Source organism: Chlorocebus sabaeus, chromosome 1, assembly GCF_047675955.1.
Source record: "Chlorocebus sabaeus isolate Y175 chromosome 1, mChlSab1.0.hap1, whole genome shotgun sequence".
Taxonomy (NCBI): domain Eukaryota; kingdom Metazoa; phylum Chordata; class Mammalia; order Primates; family Cercopithecidae; genus Chlorocebus; species Chlorocebus sabaeus.
This window is the reverse complement of record NC_132904.1, coordinates 118550872-118559519: the sequence shown is the minus strand read 5'-3', so window position 1 is coordinate 118559519 and position 8648 is coordinate 118550872.

Here is an 8648-nt window from a genome sequence, read left to right as displayed (position 1 = left end):
AAGCCAATGTCTAGAAGGGTTTTTCCAATATTATCTTCTAGAATTTTTATAGTTTCAAGTCTTAGATTTAAGCTCATAATCCATCTTGGGTTGATTTTTGCAAAAGGTGAGATATGAAAATACAGTTTCATTCTCCTACATGTGGCTACCCAATTATCCTAGTACTATTTGTTGAAAAGGATGTCCTTTCCCCACTTTATGTTTTTGCTTGCTTTGTCAAAGATCAGTTGGCTGTAAGTATTTGGGTTTATTTCCAGATTCTGTATTCTGTTCCATTAGTCTATGTGCCTATTTTTATACCAGTATCATGCTGTATTGGTGACTATGGCCTTATAGTATGGTTTGAAATCAGGTAGTGTGATGCCTCCAGATTTGTTCTTTGTGCTTAGTCTTGCTTTGACTATGTGGGCTTTTTTTGGGTTCCTTATGAATTTTATAATTTTTTTTTCTAATTCTGTGAAGAATGAAGGTGGTATTTTGATGGAGACTGTGTTCCTCCTGTGGCGGTTTCCCCCATGCCTCTGGCCACTGTCCCAAAGGGTCCCTGTAGTGCCAGGCAGGAATGGCCTGCTTGGGGACCCAGTGAGCTCCCAGGGCCTTTCTTGCTGCTTCCTCTACCCCTATATTTTGCTTGGCTCTCTAAATTGACTCAGCCCCAGGTAAGGTCAGAAACATCTTCTGCAAACTAGACCTTCATTTTCCTCAGTGGTGGTGTGTGTTCAGGAGTGGAGGGTCTCCGTTTCCCAGTTCCACAGTTTGGGCACTCATAGTATTTGAGGTGTCTCCCAGGTCCTGCAGGAGCAGTCTGCTTCCTTCAGAGGGTCTGTAGGTTCTCTCGGGATTCCTGGTTTGTTCTTGCAGCTGTTCTAGAGCTAAAATTCATCACATGAGCCTCTGCACTCTGCTCTGTCCATCCAAGTCGGGGTTGCAATCTAATCCTGCCTCCCATCTGCCATGATGATCTGTAATTATTATTTTTGATTGGTTTATTGATTAGTCTTTCTACTTAAGATAAGAATAGTTTACACACCACAGTTACAGTGTTATAATATTCTGTGGGTTTTTTTTTGGTATACTTGCTATTACCAGTGAGTTTTATGCCTTCAGATGATGTCTTATTGCTCATTAATGTCTTTTTCTTTCTGATTGAACTACTCCCTTTAGTATTTCTTGCAGGGGAGATCTAGTATTAATTCATCACATTTTGTTCGTCTGGAAGTCTTTATTTCTCCTTCATGTTTCAAGGATATTTTTTCCAGATATACTATTCTAGCGTAAAAGTGTTGTTTTTTCTTTTCTTTTCTCTCTTTCTCTCTTTTTTTTTTTCCCTTCAGCACTTCAGCACTTTAAAAATGTCCTGCAGTCTCTCCTGGCCTATAAGGTTCACACTGAAAAGTCTGCTGCCACATGCTTTGGAGCTCCATTGTATGTTATTTGTTTTTCTCTTGCTGCTCTTAGGATAGTTTCTTTATCCTTTGGGAGTTTGATTATTAAATGCCTTCAGGTAGTCTTTGTGTCAAGTCTGCTTTGTTTTCTATAACCTTCTTGTGCTTGAATGCTGTTATCTTTCTCTAAGTTTGGGAAGTTCCTTGGTATTATCCCTTTGAATAAACTTGCTACCCCTATCTCTTTCTCTAACTTCCCTGTAAGGTCAATATCTCTTATATTTGACCTGTTGAGGTTATTTTCTAGATCCTGGAGGCATGATTCATTGTTTTTTATTCTTTTTTCTTTTGTCTTCTCTGACTGCCTATTTTCAAGTAGCCTGTTCCAAGTTCACTAATTTTTTTCTTCTGCTTGATCAGTTCTGCTATTAAAAGACTCTGATGTATTCTTCAGTAGGCCAATTGCATTTTTCAGGTCCAGAATTTCTGCTTGGTCCTTTGAAATTATTTCAATATCTTTGTTACATTTATCTGAGAGAATTCTGAAATTTTTCTCTGCGTTATCTTGACTTTGAGTTTCCTCAAGACTGCTCTTTTGAATTCTCTTCTGAAAAGTCACATATCTCTGTTTCTCCCGGATTGGTCCCTGGTACCTTATTTAGTTCATCTGATGAGGTCACATTTTTCTGGATCATCTTAGTACCTGTAGATGTTCATCTGTATCTGTGCATTGAAGAGTTACATGTTTAGTGTAGTCTTGGCAGTCTGAGTTTGTTTGTACCTGTCCTTCTTGGGAAGGCTTTCCAGATATTCAGGTGGAGTCAGTTATCATGATCTAAGCTCTATGTACTTTAGGGAACACCCAAAGCTCAGTAACACTGTGGCTTTTACAGACTCGTAGAGGTACTGCCTTGATGGTCTTGGACAAGTCCGGGTGATTTCTCTAGATTACCTGGTAGAGACTCTTGCTCTCTTCTCTTGCCTTCTCCCAAGCAAATGAGTCTCTCTCTCTTTTTTGAGCCACATGGAGCTAGGGGTAGAGTGACACAAGCACCCTGTGGTTACCATCACTAGGACTGTGATGAGTCAGATCCAATGCCAGCACGTCACTGGGTCTCGCCCAAGGCCTGCTGTAACCTCTCCCTGGCTACTGGCTGTGTCTGCTCAATGCCCTGGTCTCTACGACTAGCAGGTAGCAAAGCCAGCCAGGCCTGTGTTCTTCTCTTCAGGCCAGGGAGGTCTCCCAGGCCCTGGGCAAGCCTGAGGTGCCACCTGGAAGCCAGGAACTAGAGTAAAAAATCTTAACAGTCTATCTGGTATTCTATTGTACTGTGGCTGAGCTGGCACTCAAACCACAAGACTCAGTCCTTCTCACTCTTCCCTCATCTTTCCAAAGTCAGAGCAGTCTCACACCGTGGCCACCACCACCACAGGCCCATACGGAGTACTGCCAGACTACTGCCGATGTTCCCTTCAGACCCAAGAGCTCTTCAGTCAGTTTGTGGTGAATGCTTCCTGGCCTGGGATTCACCCTTCAGGGCAGTGGGCTCCCCTCTGGCCCAGAACAGGTCCAGAAATGCCATCCAAAAACCAAGGCTTGGAACTAGGGACCCCAAGAGCCTACTTAGTGCTCTACCTGCTGTGGCTGAGTTGGTACCTAAGGTGCAAGACAAAGTCCCCTTTACCTTTCCCTCCACTTTTCTCAAGCAGAAGTCTCACCCAACAGTCACTAGATATAGGGATGTGCTGAGTCTCACCTGAAGCCAGCAAAACTGAGTCTCACCCAAGGCCCTCAAAGTAGTACCTCGGTATCACTGCTGGTTATTCAGGGCCCAAGGGCTCTTCAGTTAGCAGGTGATGAATGCTGCCAGGACTGAATCCTTTTCTTCAAGGCAGCAGGTTCCCTTCTGGCCTAGAGTGTGTGTTTAGAGATGTTGCCTTGGAGCTAAGGACTAGAATGGGGACCTCAAAACTCTGACCGATGCCCTATCCTCCTGTAGCTCAGTTGGTATCCAAGATGGAAGACAAAGTCCTCCCCACTCTTCCATTTTTTCTCCTCATGCAGAAGGAAGGGATTTCTTTTGGAGCCACTAGCTGCACAGCCTAGGTTTAGGGGAAGGGTGATGCCAACACTTCCTTAGTTGCCCTGGCTGGTGTCTCAGTAGGTCACTGCCCCCGCAGTCCTCTGCCTGTTAGCTCAGCTCAGCACTAGGACTCACCTAGGAGTTGCAATACTTGTGGCCTAGACTGGTTTTCAAGGCTTTTTAGGACTCCAGAAAACTTTAACCCATGATGACAAGGCTTGCAGGAACTCAAGTTCCAACTGCTGGAATCTGTAATTCCCGTCTTTCTTGGGGAAATGATCCCTCTTTGGGCAAGCATCAGCTGAGCTTGGTCTTGTTTATCTTTCCACTCTAACAGGGCAGCACTGAGTTCAATGCCTCACAATCACTGACTTCTACCTTTCCCCAGTGCACAGAAACACTATCCACCTCATGCCACCCCTACCAGGAGATGGAAGACGAGTGGGTAGGCTATTGAAGACCGGTTTTCCTACCTCTTCTGTGCCTTTTTCAGTGATATGAAGTTAAAGCCAGGTACTATGAGTGCTGATGTAATTTTTGAGTCTTATGAAGGTGTTTTTTTTTTTTTTTTGTGGGTAGATAGTTGTTAAATTGGTAATCTGTTTGAAGAATGATTGGTTCAGCCATCTATTCTGCCATCTTGCTCCACTTCTGTCTTAGCTTCAAATTTTAAGTTGCCACAAATTGAGAAAGGAAAGGAACTAGTTTGGGAAAAACAATAGGAGCTCAGTTTGGGGCATGTTTAATTTTGCCTCTTGGATATCCAAGTGATGATGTTAAATAGTTAGTTTTGAATATATGGAGCGATCCAGGTTGAGGATATAATATTAAAAGTCATCATAACCATATAGATGGTACTTAAAGTCATGATTCTAGGAGAAGTTATGTAGATCCTAGATGAGATTGTGTAGGGAATGAGTGTAGATAGTAAGAAAGAATATATTCTAGAATTGAGTCTTGGGGAAATCTAACATTTGGAGGTGAGAGAGATGAGAAAACAAACAAACAAACAGGCAAAGGAGCTAAACAGGCGCAACCAGAAGTGAAGGACGAAAACAAAGACAATGTGGTGTTCTGGAAGCCAAGAATACAGTGTTTTATTGAGAGAATTTTTACCCATGTCGGAAACGACTGATAGGTAAAGAAAAATAAGGACTGAGAAATGGTCTTAGAATGTAACAAGGTGGTTATTGGTAGACTTGCGAAGAGTCATTTCAGTGGAGTGATGGAGAAAAAAGCTTAATTGGAGTGTGTTTAAGAAAGAACGGGAGCACATAAAAAGATAAATGTCCAACATAATGGAACACAAAGGAAACATCAAAATCACAATGAACTACCACTGCATATCCACCCAGGATGGCTATGATAAACACAGTAGGTGATAACATGAGTTGAGAAGGACACGGAGACATTGGGACTCTCATGCCCTGCTTGAAGGAATGTAAAATGGTTCAACAACTTAGAAAATAGTCTGACAGTTCCTTAAAAAGTTAAACACAGAGTTACCATATGACCCCAAAATTTCATTCCTAGTATATACTCAAGAGAAATAAAAACTTGCATCCACACAAAAACTTGTACATGAATGTTCAGGGCAGCATTATTTATAAGAGTTAACAAGGAAAGACAGCCTAAATGCCCATCAACTCACATATAGATAAATAAATTGTGGTATATTCTTATAATGGAATATTATTTGGGAATTTAAATGAATGAAAACTGATACATGCTACATTGGTGAGCCTTGAAAACATGATGCTAAGTGAAAGAAGCCAGTCATAAATGACCACATATTGTATGCTTTTCATTTATATGAAAAGACCAGAATAGGAAAAATCTGTAGAAATAGAAAGTATATTTCTGATTTCCTGGGCCTGGGGGATAGAGGATAGAGATAAATAGGAAATTACTGCTAATTGGCAGTTTTTTTGGGGGTAATAAAAATATTCTAATCTTAGATTGTGCTAATGCTTATACAACTCTGTGCATGTTAAAAGTTTGAATTTTATATAATTTTATGGTATGAAAATTATATCTCATGAAAACATTTTTTAAAAGAAGAAAGAATGGGAAGACAGATATTAGAAAGATCTAGTATAGAATGCTTTCAGGAGTGCTATAAGAAAGGGATAATAGTAAATCGTTAGTTGAAGAGGAAATCTAGATTAAAGAAAGGTTATTGTTTTTAAGATGAGAGAAATACCAGTGTATTTTATGATGTTGCAATCGATATAATAAAAAGGAAAGTCTGATAAAACAAGAAAGAGAGAAGACTTCGTGGAGCAATATTTTCAAGTAGGAAAGAGAAAACGGAGATATAGTGCATAGGTGGAGGGATTTGCTCTGCGGGACGATGGACAGCTCATCCATAGTAATAGAAGGGGAGGTGAAGTATATCACTCTGATTCTGGCAGGTGTGTAGATTTCACATTGAGATTTTTGAAAATTCTCTTTTAATTGCTTCATTTTTCTCATCATAGTAGAAAGCAAGATTGACTACTGAGAATGGGGGTGAGGAACGAGTGTTGGAAATTAGAGGAGAAAATTTGAAATACTTGTTCTGGAGAGTGAAAGTAAAAATGGATTAGGGAAGAAAAGGATGGTTTCTGGGGTGAACCCTTGTGAAGTTTAGTGAGCATGAGTATAATGTGAGAAGAGTTGACATGCTTGTGTATTTTTCTCCAGCTATCTTCAGCTGCATGAGTTCAGGCATGGAGTAAGTGAAGGGTTGAATTTAGCCAGGGTTTTTATTTTGCTGGATTATGTTGGGTTTCCAGACAACATACTGTGAGATCGAGATTTGTATGTAGGAGTTTACCGAGAGGTGTTTTCAGAAGCAACATCTATAAGGGATGGAGGGCAGGAGGAATGAGCAGAGGAAGGGGAATGAGCAGAGGAGCAGAAGTGCAGTTGTAACAGGTCTCAGGCAATCCTACAGGGAGCTGTGGAGCTGGAGCAACCCTCTGATTTGTCCAAAATTGGAGCAAGGAGGCTTGGCATTTTTGCCCCTTTGTAGACATTTAGACGTGGGATTCCTGTGGGCATGGAGGCTCCCAAGAAGTGAGGGTAATTCCTCAAGAGGGACTTGGCTGTGAGATGACAGAAATTAACACTACTAGTAGGTGCAGTAGTGAGTTTCTTAGTCCTGAAGGGAAGGTAATAGATGGCATGCCACAGATTCTGCTACAGTTCACCATTTGCACTGCTTGCTTGTATACTAAGCTTACCTCTTCTAAGAAGACCTCCTCCCGCATTCTGATAAGTTTCCTTACCTAGAAAGTCTTACATGAGGAAGGTTAGTAGGACTAATCCTGCCTCTATGACTGCTCTAGAGAGTGCCACTGATACTCCTCATTTGTGCTACCTCAGTGTATTAACCATTCTAGATTCTCCTCTTTCTTGGCTAGCACCTCTGCTTGCCTTGGTAGCTGACCTGGTGGTATGACCCAGATTCTTATATAAGAGGTGTCTGAGCCCCTGGTCTCCTGGCTACCCAACCATTTTCTAGACTTGACTTCTACATTTGTCCATTTACTCAAAATTAGGCATAGTCCACAATGGACCATAAGGCAAAACTGAAGATGGACACTTTGCATTAAGAATGGGAAACCAAGAAGATAGAAGGATTTGGGTCCCTGGTAGTCACGTTTTGAATTTTCAATCTCTGATTTTTTTTTTTAAATGAGAGAAAAATATACCCTTAGGTATTTGACTATTATCAGGTCCGTATTAACAGCTAAATAAAATTCCCAACTAAAATAATAGTGTAGGATGAAAATCCCCCTAGCCCTCAAACTCCATATACCATACATCCAGTAAATATTTGGGCTCACCATGTGCCAGACATTGCTTTCCCTAGATTCTCTATTTCTGCTTAAGACACCATCATTCCCCATTCTCACCATCTGCTTAAGAACCCATGTGAGGTTTAGTGAGCAAGAGTGTAATGTGAGAACAGTTCACGTGCTTGTAAATTTTTGTCCAGCTACCTTCAGCTGCATGGGTTCAGGCATGAAGTAAGTGAAGAGATGTCTGAGCCCCTGATCTACTGAGAGCTACTGAGACCAAAAATCTTAGCATTCCCCTTAAATGCCTTCTCATCCTCATCTGCATATCCAGTTAGTTGTCAAAAGCTGTCTTTCTGCCTCAATAATACCTCTCGGCCTGGCGCGGTGACTCACGCCTGTAATCCCAGCTACTCAGAGGCTGAGGCAGGAGAATTGCTTGAACCTGGGAGGCAGAGGTTGCAGCGAGCCAAGATGGCACCATTGCACTCCAGCCTGGGCGACAGAGTGAGACTCCGTCTCAAAAAATAAATAAATAAATTGAAAAATAATAGTAATACCTCTCATTGCTGTCTTCTCCCCTCCATCACTGTTTGCATTGTCCTAGATTAGGTGTTCTCCCCACCTCTGCCAATCTTGGCTCTTCTAAAAGCTTTGTCTTTTCATGCTCATCCCCAGTGTTCCTACAAACTGCTACAAAAAATAGTCACAGTCAAAATAGTAATAATAATTCTTCTCAGAAGCCCTCAATAGCTTCCCATTATACACCATATGAAATCCAAATGCATTAGTGTTGCATTCAAGGCTTTAATCCAGCCACACCACATATTTTTTTCATTTTAACTTATATTGGATTGGTTACTAATGATTTTCCGAAATATTTATTCCATTTTCCTGATGCTCTGTCCCTCAGCCCCCAACACACATGGTTTGTTTCTTTCTCATCATTTCCCTTTTAGTTCTTTCTTAGACTTACCACAATTTGTAAATCTATACACTGTTTACTTATTTACATCTTGAATTTTTTTTTTTTTTTTTTGAAACGGAGTTTTGCTCTTGCTGCCCAGGCTGGAGTGCAATGGCATAATCTCAGCTCACTGCAACCTCTGTCTCACGGGTTCAAGTGATTCTTCTGTCTCAGCCTCCCGAGAAGCTGGGATTATAGGCATGCACCACCTAGTTTTGTATTTTTGGTAGAGACGATGTTTCTCTATGTTGGTCAGGCTGGTCGCAAACTCTCGACCTCAGGTGATCCACCTGCCTCGGCCTCCCAAAGTGCTGGGATTACAGGCGTGAGCCACCACACCCGGCCTACATCTTGAATTTTTAAAATGTTTTCCATTAAACATCTAATTGCCAGAATGTAAACTCCCTGAGTGCAGGAACATTGTCTT